The following is a 23,890-nucleotide window of genomic DNA, read 5'->3' on the forward strand; positions in this document are numbered from 1 at the left end:
CGAGAAGCTGGATATGAGTCAGCAGTGTGCCCTTGTTGCCAAGAAGGCCAATGGCATTTTGGGATGTATAAGTAGGGGCATAGCGAGCAGATTGAGGGACGTGATCGTTCCCCTCTATTCGACACTGGTGAGGCCTCATCTGGAGTACTGTGTCCAGTTTTGGGCCCCACACTACAGGAAGGATGTGGATAAATTGGAAAGAGTACAGCGAAGGGCAACAAAAATGATTAGGGGTCTAGAGCACATGACTTATGAGGAGAGGCTGAGGGAGCTGGGATTGTTTAGTCTGCAGAAGAGAAGAATGAGGGGGGATTTGATAGCTGCTTTCAACTACCTGAAAGGGGGTTTCAAAGAGGATGGCTCTAGACTGTTCTCAATGGTAGCAGATGACAGAACGAGGAGTAATGGTCTCAAGTTGCAATGGGGGAGGTTTAGATTGGATATTAGGAAAAACTTTTTCACTAAGAGGGTGGTGAAACACTGGAATGCGTTACCTAGGGAGGTGGTAGAATCTCCTTCCTTAGAGGTTTTTAAGGTCAGGCTTGACAAAGCCCTGGCTAGGATGATTTAACTGGGACTTGGTCCTGCTTTGAGCAGGGGGTTGGACTAGATGACCTTCTGGGGTCCCTTCCAACCCTGATATTCTATGATTCTATGATTCTATGATTCAGACTCAGGAGCATGGTGAGTATGCACACCTACGTGTGGGAAGACACATAGGGACCATCACTTGAAGAAGTAGTACTTCTTCACACAATGCACAGTCAACCCGTGGAACTTGTTGCCAGAGGATGTTGTGAAGGCCAAAACTATAATTGTGTTAAAAAAAGAATTAGATAAGTTAATGGAGGATAGATACATCAGTGGCTATTAGCCAAGATGACCATGTTCTGAGTGTCTCTAGCCTCTGTTCCCTAGAAGCAGGGAGTGGATGAAAGAACAACATAAGGGGGAAAGGAGTCCAGGAGAGCTGGCTGTATTTTAAAGAATCCTTATTGAGGTTACAGGGATAAACCATCCCGATGTGTAGAAAAAATAGTAAATATGGCAAGCGACCAGCTTGGTTTAACAGTGAAATCCTTGCTGATCTAAAACACAAAAAAGAAGCTTAAAAGAAGCTTACAAGAAGTGGAAGATTGGACAAATGACCAGGGAAGAGTATAAAAATATTGCTCAGGCATGCAGGAGTGAAATCAGGAAGGCCAAATCACACCTGGAGTTGCAGTTAGCAAGAGTTGTTAAGAGTAACAAGAAGGGTTTCTTCAGGTATGTTAGCAACAAGAAGAAAGTCAAGGAAAGTGTGGGCACCTTACTGAATGAAGCAGGCAACCTAGTGACAGAGGATGTGGAAAAGGCAAATGTACTCAATGCTTTTTTGCCTCTATCTTCACGAACAAGGTCAGGTCCCAGACTACTGCACTGGGCAGCACAGAATGGGGAGGGGGTGACCAGCCCTCTGTGGAGAAAGAAGTGGTTCGGAACTGTTTAGAAAAGATGAATGAGCACAAGTCCATGGGGCTAGATGCGCTGCATCAGAGAGTGCTAAAGGAGTTGGTGGATGTGATTGCAGAGCCATTGGCCATTATCTTTGAAAACTCCTGGCAATCGGGGGAGGTCCCAGATGAATGGAAAAAGGCTAATGTAGTGCCCATCTTTAAAAAAGGGAAGAAGGAGGATCCTGGGAATTACAGGCCCGTCAGCCTCACCTCAATCCCTGGAAAAATCATGGAGCAGGTCCTCAAAGAATCAATCCTGAAGCACTTAGAGGAGAGGAAAGTGATCAGGAACAGTCAGCACGGATTCAACAAGGGCAAGTCATGCCTGACTAATCTAATAGCCTTCTATGACAAGATAGCTGGCTCTGTGGATGAGGGGAAAGCAGTGGATGTGTTGTTCCTTGACTTTAGCAAAGCTTTTGACACGGTCTCCCACAGTATTCTTGCCAGCAAGTTAAAGAAGTATAGGATGTATGAATGGATGATAAAGTGGATAGAAAGCTGGCTAGATTGTCGGGTTCAATGGGTAGTGATCAATGGCTCCATGTCTAGTTGGCAACTGGTATCAAGTGGAGTGTCCCAAGGGTCAGTTCTGGAACTGGTTTTGTTCAATATCTTCATTAATGATCTGGAGGATAGTGTGGATTGCACCCTCAGCAAGTTTGCAGATGACACTAAACTGGGAGGAGAGATAGATATGCTGGAGGGTAGGGATAGGATACAGAGGGACCTAGACAAATTAGAGGATAGGGCCAAAAGAAATCTGATGAGGTTCAACAAGGACAAGTGCAAAGTCCTACACTTAGGACGGAAGAATCCCATGCACCGCTACAAACTAGGGACTGAATGGCTAGGCAGCAGTTCTGCAGGAAAGGACCTAGGGGTTACAGTGAACGAGAAGCTGGATATGAGTCAACAGTGTGCCCTTGTTGCCAAGAAGGCCAATGGCATTTTGGGATGTATAAGTAGGGGCATTGCCAGCAGATTGAGGGACGTGATCATTCCCCTCTATTCGGCATTGGTGAGGCCTCATCTGGAGTAATGTGTCCAGTTTTGGGCCCCACACCACAAGAAGGATGTGAAAAAATTGGAAAACGTCCAGCGGAGGGCAACAAAAATGATTAGGGGTCTGGAACACATGACTTCTGAGGAGAGGCTGAGGGAACTGGGATTCTTTAGTCTGCGGAAGAGAAGAATGAGGGGGGATTTTATAGCTGCTTTCAACTACCTGAAAGGGGGGTTCCAAAGAGGATGGATCTAGACTGTTCTCAGTGGTAGCAGATGACAGAACAAGGAGTAATGGTCTCAAGTTGCAGTGGGGGAGGTTTAGGTTGGATATTAGGAAAAACTTTTTCACTAGGAGGGTGATGAAGCACTGGAATGCATTACCTAGGGAGGTGGTGGAATCTCCTTCCTTAGAAGTTTTTAAGGTCAGCCTTGGCAAAGCCCTGGCTGGGATGATTTAATTGGGGCTTGGTCCTGCTTTGAGCAGGGGGTTGGACTAGATGCCCTCCTGAGGTCCCTTCCAAGCCGGATATTCTATGATTCTATGATATGATTCATTCAATGATTGCTTGTTCAGTTCACTCCCTCTGAATCACCTGGCATTGGCTGCTGCCAGAAAACAGGATACTGGGTAGATGGACCAGTGGTCTGACCCAGTAGAACCATTTTTATGTTCTTAGATGGTTCAATTATCTTGAGAAGGGTAGGAAGTACATAAGCCAACTATTAATATTTGAGTATTATCAAGTATACAATTCTAAGCATATTGTCACTTAAGGTAACACTGACTGGAAACATTGTTATTACAAAAAGAAAAGGAGTACTTGTGGCACCTTAGAGACTAACACATTTATTTGAGCATAAGCTTTCGTGAACTACAGATGAAGCATCCAATGTACACCAATGCGAGGAGCCTAGGTAACAAAATGGAGGAACTAGAGCTACTGGTGCAGGAAGTGAAACCAGATATTATAGGGATAACAGAAACATGGTGGAATAGTAGTCATGACTGCACTACAGGTATTGAAGGGTATGTGCTGTTTAGGAAAGACAGAAATAAAGGTAAAGGTGATGGAGTAGCATTGTATATCAATGATGAGGTAGAATGTAAAGAAATAAGAAGCGATGGAGTGGATAAGACAGAGTCCGTGTGGGCAAAAATTACATTGGGGAAGATAACTAGTAAAGCCTCTCCTACGATAGTGCTTGGGGTGTGCTATAGACCTCCGGGATCTAATTTGGATATGGATAGAGCCCTTTTTAATGTTTTTAATAAAGTAAATACTAATGGAAACTGCATGATCATGGGAGACTTTACCTTCCCAGATATAGACTGGAAGACCAGTGCTAGTAATAATAATAGGGCTCAGATTTTTCTAGATGCGATAGCTGATGGATTCCTTCATCAAGTAGTTGCTGAACCGACTAGAGGGGATGCCATTTTAGATTTAATTTTGGTGAGTAGCGAGGACCTCATAGAAGAAATGGTTGTAGGGGATAATCTTGGCTCAAGTGATCATGAGCTAATTCAGTTCAAACTGAACGGAAGGATTAACAAAAATAAATCTGCAACTAGAGTTTTTGATTTCAAAAGGGCTGACTTTCAAAAATTAAGGAAATTAGTTAGGGAAGTGGATTGGACTGAAGAATTTATGGATCTAAAGGTAGAGGAGGCCTGGGATTACTTTAAATCAAAGCTGCAGAAGCTATCGGAAGCCTGTATCCCAAGAAAGGGGAAAAAATTCATAGGCAGGAGTTGTAAACCAAGCTGGATGAGCAAGCATCTTAGAGAGGTGATTAAAAAAAGCAGAAAGCATACAAGGAGTGGAAGATGGGAGGGATCAGCAAGGAAAGCTACCTAATTGAGGTCAGAACATGTAGGGATAAAGTGAGACAGGCTAAAAGTCGAGTAGAGTTGGACCTTGCAAAGGGAATTAAAACCAATAGTAAAAGGTTCTATAGCCATATAAATAAGAAGAAAACTAAGAAAGAAGTGGGGCCGCTAAACACTGAGGATGGAGTGAAGGTTAAAGATAATCTAGGCATGGCCCAATATCTAAACAAATACTTTGCCTCAGTCTTTAATGAGGCTAATGAGGATCTTAGGTATAATGGTAGCATGACAAATGGGAGTGAGGATATGGAGGTAGATATTACCATATCTGAGGTAGAAGCAAAACTCAGACAGCTTAATGGGACTAAATCGGGGGGCCCAGATAATCTTCATCCAAGAATATTAAAGGAATTGGCACCTGAAATTGCAAGCCCATTAGCAAGAATTTTTAATGAATCTGTAAACTCAGGAGTTGTACCGAATGATTGGAGAATTGCTAATCTAGTTCCTATTTTTAAGAAAGGAAAAAAAAGCGATCCGGGTAACTACAGACCAGTTAGTTTGACATCTGTAGTATGCAAGGTGCTGTAAAAAATTTTGAAGGAGAAATTAGTTAAGGACATTGAAGTCAATGGTAAATGGGACAAAATACAACATGGTTTTACAAAAGGTAGATCGTGCCAAACCAACCTGATCTCCTTTTTTGAAAAAGTAACAGATTTTTTAGATAAAGGAAATGCAGTGGACCTAATTTACCTAGATTTCAGTAAGGCGTTTGATACCGTGCCACATGGGGAATTATTATTTAAATTGGAGAAGATCGGGATCAATATGAACATCAAAAGGTGGATAAGGAATTGGTTAAAGGGGAGACTGCAACGGGTCCTACTGAAAAGCGAACTGTCAGGCTAGAGGGAGGTTACCAGTGGAGTTCCTCAGGGATCGGTTTTGGGACCAATCTTATTTAATCTTTTTATTACTGACCTTGGCACAAAAAGTGGGAGTGTGCTAATAAAGTTTGCAGATGGTACAAAGCTGGGAGGTACTGCCAATTCAGAGATGGATCGGGATATTATACAGTAGGATCTGGATGACCTTGTAAACTGAAGTAATAGTAATAGGATGAAATTTAATAGTGAGAAGTGTAAGGTTATGCATTTAGGAATTAATAACAAGAATTTTAGTTTTAAGTTGGGGACGCATCAATTAGAAGTAACGGAAGAGGAGAAGGACCTTGGAGTATTGGTTGATCATAGGATGACTATGAGCTGCCAATGTGATATGGCTGTGAAAAAAGCTAATGCGGTTTTGGGATGCATCAGGAGAGGCATTTCCAGTAGGGATAAGGAGGTTTTAGTACCATTATACAAGGCACTGGTGAGACCTCACCTAGAATACTGTGTGCAGTTCCGGTCTCCCATGTTTAAAAAGGATGAATTCAAACTGGAGCAGGTACAGAGAAGGGCTACTAGGATGATCTGAGGAATGGAAAACTTGTCTTATGAAAGGAGACTTAAGGAGCTTGGCTTGTTTAGCCTAACTAAAAGAAGGTTGAGGGGTGATATGATTGCTCTCTATAAATATATCAGAGGGATAAATACAGGAGAGGGAGAGGAATTATTTCAGCTCAGCACCAATGTGGACACAAGAACAAATGGTATAAACTGGCCACCAGGAAGTTTAGACTTGAAATTAGACGAAGGTTTCTAACCATCAGAGGAGTGAAATTTTGGAATAGCCTTCCAAGGGAAGCAGTGGGGGCAAAAAATCTATCTGGCTTTAAGATTCTACTCGATAAGTTTATGGAGGAGATGGTATGATGGGATAATGGGATTTTGGTAATTAATTGATTTTTAAATATTCAGGGTAAATAGGCCTAATTCCCTGAGATTGGATATTAGATGGATGGGATCTGAGTTACCCAGGAAAGAATTTTCTGTAGTATCTGGCTGGTGAGTCTTGCCCATATGCTCAGGGTTTAGCTGATCGCCATATTTGGGGTCAGGAAAGAATTTTCCTCCAGGCAGATTGGAAAGGCCCTGGAGGTTTTTCGCCTTCCTCTGTAGCATGGGGCACGGGTCACTTGAGGGAGGCTTCTCTGCTCCTTGAAGTCTTTAAACCACGATTTGAGGACTTCAATAGCTCAGACATAGGTGAGGTTTTTCATAGGAGTGGGTGGGTGAGATTCTGTGGCCTGCGTTGTGCAGGAGGTCGGACTAGATGATCAGAATGGTCCCTTCCGACCTTAGTATCTATGAGTCTATGAGTCTATAATGAAGTGAGCTGTAGCTCACGAAAGCTTATGCTCAAATACATTTGTTAGTCTCTAAGGTTCCACAAGTACTCCTTTTCTTTTTGCAAATACAGACTAACACGGCTGCTATTCTGAAAATTGTTATTACACACACAGAAGAATACGGTCCTGTTTGCTTCATATTGAATGGGATGTCTAAGTATTTCCAAGAAATTATGCATCTTATACAGTTAAGATTGAGAACTGGAGGTTAGTTACTGTAAATGGAGGCTCTCTGAGATGTATGGTCCCTATCTGTATTCCACATCTTCCTTGAATCCTGTTGGGTATGCGATAAGAGGTGGAACTGCAGAAGTGTTGACTCGCACTGCCTCATATACCCTCTGTCAGTGCACAAGGAGAGCTACTGCACATGTGCGGGCCAATGGACACTGCTCTGAAAAATTTCCAGACTTGGGCACATGGCACGCATGCATACCCATGTGTGGAATATAGATTGGGACCATACATCTCAAAGACCCTCTAGTTACAAAAAGAAAAGGAGTACTTGTGGCACCTTAGAGACTAACAAATTTGTTAGTCTCTAAGGTGCCACAAGTACTCCTTTTCTTTTTGCGAATACAGACTAACACGGCTGCTACTCTGAAACCTCTAGTTACAGTAACTAACTTCCACTTCTTCAAGTGATTTTTCACATTTGCTGTCTGGTCACTCTAGATACTGGGCTAGACGGACCATTGGTTTGATTCAGAATAGCTGTTTTTATGTTTAATCAGTTTATAATTACATTACCAATTAAGCAGGCTTCCTCAAAAAATAGACTGGGTGGGTATGTTGGCTTTATCACTCTTTCACGGTGTTAAAATTATTTTGTACATAAGACAATACAAGGCTATAAACATGGTTCAGGTTATGAATACATGCCTAACCCAAAGTGGAAAACCCACATACCATTTGAATCCACTGAAGAGCTTCTGGACAGATGCACTTGAAGTTCTTTCTGAAACCGTGGTGGAAAAGTTAATCTTTTTTCAGGCCTAAGAGATCAAAGGAAACTTCTTTAATTCTATTTCTAGTCTAATCAGTACTACATCTACTCACGAAAACAATATCAAAAGAATCATTTATTTATAGTTATCTTTTTGTTCAAAATTAGGATTGAAGTAGTAGTCTCATTCAGAAGATGGATTAGGAGTTCTGCTTGGAGGTAGCACCACTCGTGGTTGTCAAGCTCACACAGCAAGAGATGAGGGAATTCCCTATTACTATTTTTAGAAATAAAACGTATGAGTTGGAGGGAGAAAAAATGAAGAGGAACGGGAGTTACTCAGAAAATTGCGGTTCTTTGAAGAGCCACATTGTGAAAACTCACTAAACTCAGTTCACTGAGACCAAGGCAGGAGCTGCCCATGTTTCAACTGTTCATTATAGCAGGGCGTGTTTCATGTCACTCTGAAGCTGACCACCTCTCCTAAAGCATTCCCTCAAGTTCTCAAGCTTTTGCTAATCACACCTCCTTAGGAAGGCTCATCAGACTACCAATATCAAGGCCAGAAGTGGACCAGAGGTGGATACTCTCACTGGGACACCACCAAAGATGCTTGCACTTGATATCCATCTATCTATACAAGTAAAGAATGCACATCAACTGCAAGACAAAAAATATGGCTAGTTTATCCAAAGTTTTAGAAACTAGTTGCCTAATTTAAAAAAAAAGTTCAGGAACCTTTATATTCCTTCCAAACAAACTTGAAAACGATAAGGTTGCACACTAGCGTAATTTGGGTACCTAAGTGGCTTTAGTCTTTAGCTCTTGATTTTAACTGTCCTATACACATATGCATTGTCATCTCATTATATAATCACATACTATAATACAAAAAGAAGAGGAGGACTTGTGGCACCTTAGAGATAAACAAATTTATTTGCGCATAAGCTTTCGTGAGCTACAGCTCACTTCATCGGATGCATTCAGTGGAAAATACAGTGGGGAGATTTATATACACAGAGAACATGAAACAATGGGTGTTACCATACACACTAAGAAAAGGAGTACTTGTGGCACCTAAGAGACTAACAAATTTATTTGAGCATAAGCTGTAGCTCACAAAAGCTTATGCTCAAATAAATTTGTTAGTCTCTAAGGTGCCACAAGTACTCCTTTTCTTTTTGTGAATACAGACTAACACGACTGCTACTCTGAAACCATACACACTGTAATGAGAATGATCAGGTAAGGTGAGCTATTACCAGCAGGAGAGCGTGGGGGAGGGGAGGGGAACCTTTTGTAATGATAATCAAGGTGGGCCATTTCCAGCAGTTGACTGAGAACGTCTGAGGAACTGCGGTGAAGGAACAGCCCCCCAACCTGAAACAAATACTCACCAGCAACCACACACCACACAACAGAACCACTAACCCAGGAACCTATCTTTGCAACAAAGCCCGTTGCCAGCTGTGTCCACATATCTATTCAGGGGACACCATCATAGGGCCTAATCACATCAGCCACACTATCAGAGGATCGTTCACCTGCACATCTACCAATATAATATATGCCATCATGTGCCAGCAATGCCCCTCTGCCATGTACATTGGCCAAACTGGACAGTCTCTACGTAAAAGAATAAATGGACACAAATCAGACGTCAAGAATTATATCATTCAAAAACCAGTCGGAGAACACTTCAATCTCTTTGGTCACTCGCTTACAAACCTAAAAGTGGCAATTCTTCAACAAAAAAACTTCAAAAACAGACTCCAATGAGAGACTGCTGAACTGGAATTAATTTGCAAACTGGATATAATTACCTTAGACTTGAATAAAGACTGGGAATGGATGGGTCATTTCACAAAGTAAAACTATTTCCCCATGTTTATTTCTGCCCCCCACCACCTACCCCCACCCCGCTGTTCCTCAGACTGGAAATGGCCCACCTTGATTATCACTACAAAAGGTCCCCTTTTCCCCCCGCTCTCCTGCTGGTAATACCTTACCTGATCACTCTCATTACAGCAAAAAGAAAAGGAGTACTTGTGGCACTTTAGAGACTAACAAGTTTATTTGAGCATGAGCTTTCGTGAGCTACAGCTCACTTCATCGGATGCAGTGTGTATGGTAACACCCATTGTTTCATGTTCTCTGTGTATATAAATCCCCCCACTGTATTTTCCACTGAAAGCAGCCTATGAAGTGAGCTGTAGCTCACGAAAGCTTATGCTCAAATAAATTTGTTAGTCTCTAAGGTGCCACAAGTACTCCTTTTCTTTTTGCGAATACAGACTAACACGGCTGCTTCTCTGAAACCTCTACAAACAGTAAAAGCAAAACAATGCAATTAATAAAAACACCAATAATGAGCTAATATTAAATTTGATTCTTAATGCTTCAGGCCCCTTACCACTTATACTTTCATTAAGGTTTATAAATGCAGAGACTAGGCACTGGCACGTTCAGACTACGTAAATTTATGCATCTTCTTTCCCTATTTCAAAAGGAAGTTTCTGCTCTAAGGTGCCACAAGTCCTCCTTTTCTTTTTACGAATAGAGACTAACACAGCTGCTACTCTGAAACCTGTCATATTTGGAGCAGTATACCACTAGGTGTCACTAGTGCTCCATACAGACAGCCTATGACCCCATTTTATCTTTGGTTTCAGAGTAGCAGCCGTGTTAGTCTGTATTCGCAAAAAGAAAAGGAGTACTTGTGGCACCTTAGAGACTAACAAATTTATTAGAGCATAAGCTTTCGTGAGCTACAGCTCACTTCATCGGATGCATTTGGTGGAAAAAACAGAGGAGAGATTTATATACACACACACAGAGAACATGAAACAATGGGTTTATCATACACACTGTAAGGAGAGTGATCACTTAAGATAAGCCATGACCAGCAGCGGGGGGGGGGGGGGGGGAGGGAGGGGGCGGAAGGAGGAAAACCTTTCATGGTGACAAGCAAGGTAGGCCCCACAGTATGCCAACATTTTTATGGCTGACTTAGAACAACGTTTCCTCAGCTCTCGTCCCCTAATGCCCCTACTCTATTTGCGCTACATTGATGACATCTTCATCATCTGGACCCATGGAAAAGAAGCTCTTGAGGAATTCCACCATGATTTCAACAATTTCCATCCCACCATCAACCTCAGCCTGGACCAGTCCACACAAGAGATCCACTTCCTGGACACTACGGTGCTAATAAGCGATGGTCACATAAACACCACCCTATATCGGAAACCTACTGACCGCTATTCCTACCTACATGCCTCTAGCTTTCATCCAGATCATACCACTCGATCCATTGTCTACAGCCAAGCGCTACGATATAACCGCATTTGCTCCAACCCCTCAGACAGAGACAAACACCTACAAGATCTCTATCATGCATTCCTACAACTACAATACCCACCTGCTGAAGTGAAGAAACAGATTGAGAGAGCCAGAAGAGTACCCAGAAGTCACCTACTACAGGACAGGCCCAACAAAGAAAATAACAGAACACCACTAGCCATCACCTTCAGCCCCCAACTAAAACCTCTCCAACGCATCATCAAGGATCTACAACCTATCCTGAAGGATGACCCATCGCTCTCACAGATCTTGGGAGACAGACCAGTCCTTGCTTACAGACAGCCCCCCAATCTGAAGCAAATACTCACCAGCAACCACACACCACACAACAGAACCACTAACCCAGGAACCTATCCTTGCAACAAAGCCCGTTGCCAACTCTGTCCACATATCTATTCAGGGGATACCATCATAGGGCCTAATCACATCAGCCACACTATCAGAGGCTCGTTCACCTGCGCATCTACCAATGTGATATATGCCATCATGTGCCAGCAATGCCCCTCTGCCATGTACATTGGCCAAACTGGACAGTCTCTACGTAAAAGAATGAATGGACACAAATCAGACGTCAAGAATTATAACATTCAAAAACCAGTTGGAGAACACTTCAATCTCTCTGGTCACTCGATCACAGACCTAAGAGTGGCTATCCTTCAACAAAAAAGCTTCAAAAACAGACTCCAACGAGAGACTGCTGAATTGGAATTAATTTGCAAACTGGATACAATTAACTTAGGCTTGAATAGAGACTGGGAATGGATGAGTCATTACACAAAGTAAAACTATTTCCCCATGGTATTTCTCCCTCCCACCCCACCCCCCACTGTTCCTCTGATATTCTTGTTAACTGCTGGAATTAGCCTACCTGCTTGTCACCATGAAAGGTTTTCCTCCTTTCCCCCCCTGCTGTTGGTGATGGCTTATCTTAAGTGATCACTCTCCTTACAGTGTGTATGATAAACCCATTGTTTCATGTTCTCTGTGTGTGTGTATATAAATCTCTCCTCTGTTTTTTCCACCAAATGCATCCGATGAAGTGAGCTGTAGCTCACGAAAGCTTATGCTCTAATAAATTTGTTAGTCTCTAAGGTGCCACAAGTACTCCTTTTCATTTTATCTTTGACTTTATCCTGCTATTGTTGTATAGTATTTGGCTGACGAATTATGTGATAATGCTCACAGCATTATAATGCTTATTAGAGTGAAATCTGCTGGAAAGCAAGCAGGAAGTTTTAAATCAGAGTGTGTTGGGCTTTGCTATAGTATAAAAGGTAATATTGAGTGAGTTGAAGTAGGCCTGAGGGTTTAACCCAGCGTCATAGAACTGTGCACTCATGTTATGACACAAAAAAAGTTAACCACAGAAAAACAGGTACATGGATAATTAAGTTTTAAAATAGTGGAATTTTAGGTATTTTTTCAACTAGTTAAAGAAAACTGCATTGATTTATATGATTTATTACAAAATTAATTGGTGCAAAGAGCTTTTATTAGTGTGGGTCACCCGAAATACCACACATGGATTAAGGGCAAGGCCCAAGCTGTTTTATGTTCACGGAAATGGTCAAATATGGCTATGAATGCCGTTAGTTATATAACTCTGTGTATGCCACCCTGAAATTGGGTGTGTCCCCAGCTTGGTGTCAACTGGGTCAGTACGCTGTCTTCTGAGGGGTTTCACTAACTGATTTCTTCTATCTGTTTTCCATGACTGTTAAGAGTGCGTAAGTACGATCATTTTAAAAGCTATTTCTCTGCTTGTGGCTTTATGCTGTTTGGTTATATTAATGGGTGGACTTTTTTGGATGTTAAGTAAAGCATTTATCTACTGCTCTGTGTCTCATCAAATAGCCTACTCAATCACCATTTCCTGCACAGCTGCCTAGGAAGAACCTGTGTTCACACAGAAAACAGTGTACTTTTCCATTTTTATAAAGATACCATGCTACAGTATGAGGTGATATTCTTGTTATTTGCTAACACTTAATATTTTTTGATGGGACAACTCCTAATTCAGTGTTCTCACAATTCCAATACAAGTGAAAAGAGCCATCGTATCTGCTTACACCATTCGTCAATGATTTTGGGTTCCCATGTTATGTATTTATGACTTTTTTTTAAAGGTATTCAAACTACATGAATTGCTCTGTAATACCCAAAGGAAACTCAAACTCAGACTGCCTTTGCCATCATATGAGTCAGCAGTGTGCCCTGGTTGCCAAGAAGGCCAATGGCATATTGGGCTGTATTAGTAGGCACATTGCCAGCAGATCGAGGGAAGTGATTATTCCCCTCTATTCGGCACTGGTGAGGCCACACCTCGAGTATTGCGTCCAGTTTTGGTCCCTCCACTACAGAAGGGATGTGGACAAATTGGAGAGCGTCCGGAAGAGGGCAACGAAAATGATTACGGGTTTGGGGCACATGACTTACGAGAAGAGGCTGAGGCAACTGGGGTTATTTAGTCTGCAGAAGAGAAGAGTGAGAGGGGATTTGATAGCAGCCTTCAACTACCTGAAGGGGGGGGGGTTTCCAAAGAGGATGGAGCTCGGCTGTTCTTAGTGGTGGCAGATCACAGAACAAGAAGCAATGGTTTCAAGGTGCCATGGGGGAGGTCTAGGTTGGATATTAGGAAACATTATGTCACTAGGAGGGTGGTGAAGCACTGGAATGGGTTACTTAGGAAGGCGGTGGAATCTCCATGTGGCTGCCTTCTCCCTCTGGGCTGTGTGGCCCAACGACCAGAGTCTGTGCGGCTGCCCTCTCCATCGGGGCTGTGTGGCCCAACGCTCAGAGTCCATACGGCTATCCTGTCTTTCATGCCTGTGTGGCCCGATGGCAACAGACAATATGGCTACTCTCTCCCTCAGTGCTTTGTGGCCCAATGGCCAGAGTCAATATAGCTGCCCTTCAGTGTAGGGCTGTTTGGCTGAGAGTTCAGAGGCAAGATGGTTGCCTCTCCTCTTGGGGCTGTGCAGTCCAGTGGCACAATGGGGATGTAGGCTGCTACCCAAGGATGGATGGCGGCCAGGACAGGGAGACCCAGGTCCTCCTTACTCCACCGGGTCCTAGCCCAGGGCCTCGTCCATGGCCAATGTGTTTGCCATTGAGTCAGTGGGGATCCAACACTCGGCATGACAATGGCTAGTTCACCCAGGTTACTTCCTATGAGATGTCTCTCGGCCATGGGCCTGGGGTCTCTAGGTTCCCGGTGTGAGAAGCTCCCAGAGACTCCGATCTCCCTTGCATGTCTGCAGGCACCTGGGGATGCAATTGGGTCTTGGTGCAGTCAGGGGCTTCAGCTGCTTCTGGACTGGAGCCTACAATGTGCATCCTCCATTTTCAGCAGTCTGCCTAGCATGAGCTGAGCTGCTCCCTTTCATAGAATCATAGAATATCAGGGTTGGAAGGGACCCCAGAAGGTCATCTAGTCCAACCCCCTGCTCAAAGCAGGACCAAGTCCCAGTTAAATCATCCTAGCCAGGGCTTTGTCAAGCCTGACCTTAAAAACCTCTAAGGAAGGAGATTCTACCACCTCCCTAGGTAACGCATTCCAGTGTTTCACCACCCTCTTAGTGAAAAAGTTTTTCCTAATATCCAATCTAAACCTCCCCCATTGCAACTTGAGACCATTACTCCTCGTTCTGTCATCTGCTACCATTGAGAACAGTCTAGAGCCATCCTCTTTGAAACCCCCTTTCAGGTAGTTGAAAGCAGCTATCAAATCCCCCCTCATTCTTCTCTTCTGCAGACTAAACAAACCCAGCTCCCTCAGCCTCTCCTCGTAAGTCATGTGCTCTAGACCCCTAATCATTTTTGTTGCCCTTCGCTGTACTCTTTCCAATTTATCCACATCCTTCTTGTAGTGTGGGGCCCAAAACTGGACACAGTACTCCAGACTCCACTTTACTACCTGAAAGGGGGTTTCAAAGAGGATGGCTCTAGACTGTTCTCAATGGTAGCAGATGACAGAACGAGGAGTAATGGTCTCAAGTTGCAATGGGGGAGGTTTAGATTGGATATTAGGAAAAACTTTTTCACTAAGAGGGTGGTGAAACACTGGAATGCGTTACCTAGGGAGGTGGTAGAATCTCCTTCCTTAGAGGTTTTTAAGGTCAGGCTTGACAAAGCCCTGGCTGGGATGATTTAACTGGGACTTGGTCCTGCTTTGAGCAGGGGGTTGGACTAGATGACCTTCTGGGGTCCCTTCCAACCCTGATATTCTATGATTCTATGATTCTATGAGGCCTCACCAGTGTCGAATAGAGGGGAACGATCACGTCCCTCGATCTGCTCGCTATGCCCCTACTTATACATCCCAAAATGCCATTGGCCTTCTTGGCAACAAGGGCACACTGCTGACTCATATCCAGCTTCTCGTCCACTGTCACCCCTAGGTCCTTTTCCGCAGAACTGCTGCCGAGACATTCGGTCCCTAGTCTGTAGCGGTGCATTGGATTCTTCCATCCTAAGTGCAGGACCCTGCACTTATCCTTATTGAACCTCATTAGATTTCTTTTGGCCCAATCTTCCAATTTGTCATAGAATCATAGAATCATAGAATATCAGGGTTGGAAGGGACCCCAGAAGGTCATCTAGTCCAACCCCCTGCTCAAAGCAGGACCAAGTCCCAGTTAAATCATCCCAGCCAGGGCTTTGTCAAGCCTGACCTTAAAAACCTCTAAGGAAGGAGATTCTACCACCTCCCTAGGTAACGCATTCCAGTGTTTCACCACCCTCTTAGTGAAAAAGTTTTTCCTAATATCCAATCTAAACCTCCCCCATTGCAACTTGAGACCATTACTCCTCGTTCTGTCATCTGCTACCATTGAGAACAGTCTAGAGCCATCCTCTTTGAAACCCCCTTTCAGGTAGTTGAAAGCAGCTATCAAATCCCCCCTCATTCTTCTCTTCTGCAGACTAAACAATCCCAGCTCCCTCAGCCTCTCCTCATAAGTCATGTGCTCTAGACCCCTAATCATTTTCGTTGCCCTTCGTTGTACTCTTTCCAATTTATCCACATCCTTCCTGTAGTGTGGGGCCCAAAACTGGACACAGTACTCCAGATGAGGCCTCACCAGTGTCGAATAGAGGGGAACGATCACGTCCCTCGATCTGCTCGCTATGCCCCTACTTATACATCCCAAAATGCCATTGGCCTTCTTGGCAACAAGGGCACACTGCTGACTCATATCCAGCTTCTCGTCCACTGTCACCCCTAGGTCCTTTTCCGCGGAACTGCTGCCGAGCCATTCGGTCCCTAGTCTGTAGCGGTGCATTGGATTCTTCCATCCTAAGTGCAGGACCCTGCACTTATCCTTATTGAACCTCATTAGATTTCTTTTGGCCCAATCCTCCAATTTGTCTAGGTCCTTCTGTATCCTATCCCTCCCCTCCAGCGTATCTACCACTCCTCCCAGTTTAGTATCATCCGCAAATTTGCTGAGAGTGCAATCCACACCATCTTCCAGATCATTTATGAAGATATTGAACAAAACGGGCCCCAGGACCGACCCCTGGGGCACTCCACTTGACACCGGCTGCCAACTAGACATGGAGCCATTGATCACTACCCGTTGAGCCCGACAATCTAGCCAGCTTTCTACCCACCTTATAGTGCATTCATCCAGCCCATACTTCCTTAACTTGCTGACAAGAATGCAGTGGGAGACCGTGTCAAAAGCTTTGCTAAAGTCAAGAAACAATACATCCACTGCTTTCCCTTCATCCACAGAACCAGTAATCTCATCATAAAAGGCGATTAGATTAGTCAGGCATGACCTTCCCTTGGTGAATCCATGCTGACTGTTCCTGATCACTTTCCTCTCCTCTAAGTGCTTCAGGATTGATTCTTTGAGGACCTGCTCCATGATTTTTCCAGGGACTGAGGTGAGGCTGACCGGCCTGTAGTTCCCAGGATCCTCCTTCTTCCCTTTTTTAAAGATGGGCACTACATTAGCCTTTTTCCAGTCATCCGGGACTTCCCCCGTTCGCCACGAGTTTTCAAAGATAATGGCCAAGGGCTCTGCAATCACAGCCACCAATTCCTTCAACACTCTCGGATGCAATTCGTCCGGCCCCATGGACTTGTGCACGTCCAGCTTTTCTAAATAGTCCCTAACCACCTCTATCTCTACAGAGGGCTGGCCATCTCTTCCCCATTTTGTGTTGCCCAGCACAGCAGTCTGGGAGCTGACCTTGTTAGTGAAAACAGAGGCAAAAAAAGCATTGAGTACATTAGCTTTTTCCACATCCTCTGTCACTAGCTTGCCTCCCTCATTCAGTAAGGGGCCCACACTTTCCTTGGCTTTCTTCTTGTTGCCAACATACCTGAAGAAACCCTTCTTGTTACTCTTGACATCTCTTGCTAGCTGCAGCTCCAGGTGCGATTTGGCCCTCCTGATATCTTTCCTACATGCCCGAGCAATATTTTTATACTCTTCCCTGGTCATATGTCCAACCTTCCACTTCTTGTAAGCTTCTTTTTTATGTTTAAGATCCGCTAGGATTTCACCATTAAGCCAAGCTGGTCGCCTGCCATATTTACTATTCTTTCGACTCATCGGGATGGTTTGTCCCTGTAACCTCAACAGGGATTCCTTGAAATACAGCCAGCTCTCCTGGACTCCCTTCCCTTTCATGTTAGTCCCCCAGGGGATCCTGGCCATCTGTTCCCTGAGGGAGTCAAAGTCTGCTTTCCTGAAGTCCAGGGTCCGTATCCTGCTGCTTACCTTTCTTCCCTGCGTCAGGATCCTGAACTCAACCAACTCATGGTCACTGCCTCCCAGATTCCCATCCACTTTTGCTTCCCCCACTAATTCTACCCGGTTTGTGAGCAGCAGGTCAAGAAAAGCGCTCCCCCTAGTTGGCTCCCCTAGCACTTGCACCAGGAAATTGTCCCCTACGCTTTCCAAAAACTTCCTGGATTGTCTATGCACCGCTGTATTGCTCTCCCAGCAGATATCAGGAAAATTAAAGTCACCCATGAGAATCAGGGCATGCGATCTAGTAGCTTCCGTGAGTTGCCGGAAGACAGCCTCATCCACCTCATCCCCCTGGTCCGGTGGTCTATAGCAGACTCCCACCATGACATCACTCTTGTTGCACACACTTCTAAACTTAATCCAGAGACACTCAGGTTTTTCCACAGTTTCGTACCGGAGCTCTGAGCAGTCATACTGCTCCCTTACATACAGTGCTACTCCCCCACCTTTTCTGCCCTGCCTGTCCTTCCTGAACAGTTTATAACCATCCATGACTGTACTCCAGTCATGTGAGTTATCCCACCAAGTCTCTGTTATTCCAATCACGTCATAATTCCTTGACATCACCAGGACCTCCAGTTCTCCCTGCTTGTTTCCAAGGCTTTGTGCATTTGTATATAAGCACTTGAGATAACCTGTTGATCGCCCCTCATTCCCAGTATGAGGCAGGAGCCCTCCCCTCACAGACATTCCTGCCTGTGCTTCCTCCCGGTATCCCGCTTTCCCACTTACCTCAGGGCTTTGGTCTCCTTCCCCCGGTGAACCTAGTTTAAAGCCCTCCTCACTAGGTTAGCCAGCCTGCTGGCAAAGATGTTCTTCCCTCTCTTCGTAAGATGGAGCCCGTCTCTGCCCAGCACTCCTCCTTCATGGAACACCATCCCATGGTCAAAGAATCCAAAGCCTTCTCTCCGACACCACCTGCGTAGCCATTCGTTGACCTCCACGATTCGACGGTCCCTACCCAGGCCTTTTCCTTCCACGGGGAGGATGGACGAGAACACCACTTGCGCCTCCAACTCCTTTATCCTTCTTCCCAGAGCCACGTAGTCCGCAGTGATCCGCTCAAGGTCATTCTTGGCAGTGTCATTGGTGCCCACGTGGAGAAGCAGGAAGGGGTAGCGATCCGAGGGCTTGATGAGTCTCGGCAGTCTCTCCGTCACATCACGAATCTTAGCCCCTGGCAAGCAGCAGACTTCTCGGTTTTCCCGGTCAGGGCGGCAGATAGATGACTCAGTCCCCCGGAGGAGAGAGTCCCCGACCACCACCACCCGCCTTCTCCTCTTGGGAGTGGTGGTCGTGGAACCCCCAACCTCAGGACATCGCATCTCATGCCTCCCAACCAGCGGGGTCTCCTTCTGCTTTCTCCCCCCAGACATATCATCTGGTCCACTCTCCGCATTGGTACCTGTGGAGAGAACATGAAAGCGGTTAGTTACCTGTGTCTGTGTTACTGGAACCCGGACATTCCGCTTACCTCTTCTGGAGGTCACATGTTGCCAAGCTTCTTCACTGGCCTCTTGGCTCCTCTGTGCAACCTGCTCTATATCTTTAGAGCTTTGTGCCCCTAGAAGGCTATCCTGAGTTTGGTCCAGAAAATCCTCAGTCTCTCGTATACAACGCAGGGTCGTTACCTGTTGCTCCAGACCTTCAATCTTCTCTTCCAATATGGAGACCAGCTTGCACTTTGTACAGACAAAGTCGCTTCTGTCCTGTGGAAGAAAGACAAACATGGCACATCCAGTGCAGGTCACAATAGCTGAACCCCCCCCTTCCATATCACCTACCTACTATGAGCTTCCTCAGAGACGTTGGCAAGATGTAAGCCTCACTGGGCTCACTCCAGGCGAACTCCCAGGCAAACTCCTGCTGTGAGCTGCTCTGCTGTCCCCGCTGCTCAGCGGGTTCGCTGCCGCTCAGCTGGTTCGCGAGGCTCTGGCTATTTTCAAACAGCCAGGCTTCCCTGACGCAAACACACAGACACCCTAATGCCCGCCCCCTGCAGGCTAGCAGCCAATCAGACACTCACTCAGGCTCTCTCCCTGCCCTCCCAGCAAACACACGCTCGGATACTTCCTCAGCAAGCAAACACACACACTCGGATACTTACCAGTCCCAGGCAAACTCCTGCTGTGAGCTGCTCTGCTGTCCCCGCTTCCGTGTCTAGGTCCTTCTGTATCCTATCCCTCCCCTCCAGCGTATCTACCACTCCTCCCAGTTTAGTATCATCCGCAAATTTGCTGAGAGTGCAATCCACACCATCCTCCAGATCATTTATGAAGATATTGAACAAAACGGGCCCCAGGACCGACCCCTGGGGCACTCCACTTGACACCGGCTGCCAACTAGACATGGAGCCATTGATCACTACCCGTTGAGCCCGACAATCTAGCCAGCTTTCTACCCACCTTATAGTGCATTCATCCAGCCCATACTTCCTTAACTTGCTGACAAGAATGCTGTGGGAGACCGTGTCAAAAGCTTTGCTAAAGTCAAGAAACAAGTACATCCACTGCTTTCCCTTCATCCACAGAACCAGTAATCTCATCATAAAAGGCGATTAGATTAGTCAGGCATGACCTTCCCTTGGTGAATCCATGCTGACTGTTCCTGATCACTTTCCTCTCCTCTAAGTGCTTCAGGATTGATTCTTTGAGGACCTGCTCCATGATTTTTCCAGGGACTGAGGTGAGGCTGACCGGCCTGTAGTTCCCAGGATCCTCCTTCTTCCCTTTTTTAAAGATGGGCACTACATTAGCCTTTTTCCAGTCATCCGGGACTTCCCCCGTTCGCCACGAGTTTTCAAAGATAATGGCCAAGGGCTCTGCAATCACAGCCGCCAATTCCCTCAGCACTCTCGGATGCAATTCGTCCGGCCCCATGGACTTGTGCACGTCCAGCTTTTCTAAATAGTCCCTAACCACCTCTATCTCTACAGAGGGCTGGCCATCTCTTCCCCATTTTGTGATGCCCAGCACAGCAGTCTGGGAGCTGACCTTGTTAGTGAAAACAGAGGCAAAAAAAGCATTGAGTACATTAGCTTTTTCCACATCCTCTGTCACTAGCTTGCCTCCCTCATTCAGTAAGGGGCCCACACTTTCCTTGGCTTTCTTCTTGTTGCCAACATACCTGAAGAAACCCTTCTTGTTACTCTTGACATCTCTTGCTAGCTGCAGCTCCAGGTGCGATTTGGCCCTCCTGATATCTTTCCTACATGCCCGAGCAATATTTTTATACTCTTCCCTGGTCATATGTCCAACCTTCCACTTCTTGTAAGCTTCTTTTTTATGTTTAAGATCCGCTAGGATTTCACCATTAAGCCAAGCTGGTCGCCTGCCATATTTACTATTCTTTCGACTCATCGGGATGGTTTGTCCCTGTAACCTCAACAGGGATTCCTTGAAATACAGCCAGCTCTCCTGGACTCCCTTCCCTTTCATGTTAGTCCCCCAGGGGATCCTGGCCATCTGTTCCCTGAGGGAGTCAAAGTCTGCTTTCCTGAAGTCCAGGGTCCGTATCCTGCTGCTTACCTTTCTTCCCTGCGTCAGGATCCTGAACTCAACCAACTCATGGTCACTGCCTCCCAGATTCCCATCCACTTTTGCTTCCCCCACTAATTCTACCCGGTTTGTGAGCAGCAGGTCAAGAAAAGCGCTCCCCCTAGTTGGCTCCCCTAGCACTTGCACCAGGAAATTGTCCCCTACGCTTTCCAAAAACTTCCTGGATTGTCTATGCACCGCTGTATTGCTCTCCCAGCAGATATCAGGAAAATTAAAGTCACCCATGAGAATCAGGGCATGCGATCTAGTAGCTTCCGTGAGTTGCCGGAAGAAAGCCTCATCCACCTCATCCCCCTGGTCCGGTGGTCTATAGCAGACTCCCACCATGACATCACTCTTGTTGCACACACTTCTAAACTTAATCCAGAGACACTCAGGTTTTTCCACAGTTTCGTACCGGAGCTCTGAGCAGTCATACTGCTCCCTTACATACAGTGCTACTCCCCCACCTTTTCTGCCCTGCCTGTCCTTCCTGAACAGTTTATAACCATCCATGACTGTACTCCAGTCACACTAGTTCACACTAGTTCACACTGGTTCTCCAGTTGGAGCATGTCCAGCTGGGCTGGGGAGGGGCTTGGCTTTCTCCACCTAGACTATGGGGTTATGTGTGGCTGGTACAGCCCGGCACATGCTGCTCTGCCTCTTCTGTCTCCTCCTTCCCATGCAACAGCTGCTTTGCCGTCTCACAAGAGATGGAATCAGTGGTGGGCTCAATTGGCTCCTGTTGGCATCTAGATGTCTGGAAGAGGGAGAAAGGGCAGGAACACAAATGAGAAGAACAAAACCTTCAAGCAGGGTAGTTTTCCATGGCACACCACCACCTCACTTTGCTAATGCTCATTTGCAACTTCCCTGAGAGCTGGCATTTCTTAAAGAGAGAAGCACAACCTCCACTGCCCTGTGGGCTGGCAATGGTTAAAGGGAGTCTGGGAGAATTTCTCCTCTCTCTGCCTGGCTCTGATGAGTGAGGGAATCACATGCAAGAAGCTGTGTGAATGTAGGGCTCTGTGCAGTGGGATGAGATGTCCTACATGGTGCCCAAAGGGGGGGTTGTCCTGCCTCTGCAGTAACTTCATTCTAGTGAGAGAGATTTCAGAGATCAGCTCCAGGGTTCTGCCCTGTAACCCTGTGTGGAAATGGGGCAGAAGTGGGGCAATGGTGCACTCATGAAAGGAGTAGGGCGAAGGGGACCCCATGCTGAAGCCACTAAAGCCCCTGTGTGCTGCGTTCCAGCCGGGCCGGCTCTGCCTGGCTGGGGTGGAGGTGAGGCATCTCCACGCGCTGGGGTTCCTCTCCCCCCCAGCCACGTTGCCGTGATGAGCACTGCATTGGGAACCTCTGTCCCGGGGGCTGCTCTTGCCTGTAGGCTCTGCCCCCCCCCCCGCAGCTCCCATTGGCCAGGAATCATTACTATGGCCCTGACCCTACTCCCCAGCCTGTTCCAATCCTGCTCTTGACTCCTGACTCCAGCTCCAACCCTTGGCTCCCGTCGGCTCGACCTCCACCACTCTGACCACTAGGCCCCACCACCACTGCTCCAACCACTGGGCCCAACCAGCCGTGCTTTGGCTGTTGACACCGGCGATATGTAGGAGTCGTTCAACTCACTGCTTTCTATGTGTATGGCCCTGCCTTGGTCAGCGCTGGTTTTTATCTGCTATTGTGCTGCCCAGTGACATAGCTTTATTAGAGCCCTCTGAACTTCTTCAAAGTCTTCTCTAGGCCCGACTAATCTACATAATTTTGGGTCATCTGCTGATATCCACCTCATTGTTCAGCCCTGGTTCCAAACATAAGAACATAAGAAAGGCCATGCTGGGTCAGACCAAAGGTCCATCTAGCCCAGTATCCTGTCTTCCGATAGTGGCCAATGCCAGGTGCCCCAGAGGGAATGAACGGACAGGCAATCATCTTGTGATCAATCCCCTGATCATTCCCAGCTTCTGGCAAACAGAGGCTAGAGACACCAAAAAGTTGAGAAGTGTCTGTTGTATTTACCATAGCAGGACAAAGAGCTCTTCTGTGTCGGTCCTGGTTCCCTAATTGAATGCAGAACCCGACATGAGATTTCCAAGCTTCTCCAACTATTTATAATGTCTTTTGAGGATATACCATGTGGTCCTGTCCGATTTCAAAGGCACTTCATGAAAAGCTGAAACCAAGAGGAAATGGGTTGAAAACCCCATGGTGCTGATGTGACTGGTACCTAGGAAACTTCCACTTCAGATGGGCATTGCCCCATGCTGTTAGCTACCCAAGATTCTAAGGGCACAAGAACAACAACTCAGCTACTCCCAAGATAGCCCTGGACAGAGAGGAGACCCCATTCTTGCATAACTTCCTCCTCTGCTGGCATATACCCGTACACACACCCGTACACACAGACGGTTGGGGGCACTAGTTCTTTGGATGGAACAGGAAAGTGACAGCAGCAGCGATGTTAAACCATCAAACATTAGGCTGAGATCCACAAAGGGATTTAGGCTCCTAACGTCTACTGAAATCCTTTGTGGCCCTATGCCTTCATTCCTTAAGAGCTCACATGGAAAAGTGTTTCCCATGTGCCCTCATGGGATTTCCTATGAGCTGATAACCAATCTCTGAGTGAAGTTCCCTGGCCTGC

General features: G+C 45.9%; 1 long non-coding RNA gene and 1 pseudogene across 1 annotated transcript; both read right to left on the reverse strand.

The window, feature by feature from the left end:
• Positions 1-7,631, reverse strand: part of LOC119856427 — a 59,469-nt pseudogene extending 51,838 nt beyond the window's left edge.
• Positions 7,632-14,290: 6,659 nt separating this feature from the next.
• Positions 14,291-23,603, reverse strand: LOC122460450. The gene is made up of 3 exons (XR_006281758.1): positions 23,266-23,603; positions 21,789-22,006; positions 14,291-14,319 (listed from the first exon to the last, which is right to left on the reverse strand). It is a non-coding gene; the product is annotated as an uncharacterized LOC122460450 (long non-coding RNA).
• Between the last annotated feature and the right edge of the window lie 287 nt (positions 23,604-23,890).

The sequence above is a fragment of the Dermochelys coriacea genome, chromosome 5 (genome assembly GCF_009764565.3).
Source record: "Dermochelys coriacea isolate rDerCor1 chromosome 5, rDerCor1.pri.v4, whole genome shotgun sequence".
NCBI classification, from domain to species: Eukaryota; Metazoa; Chordata; order Testudines; family Dermochelyidae; genus Dermochelys; species Dermochelys coriacea.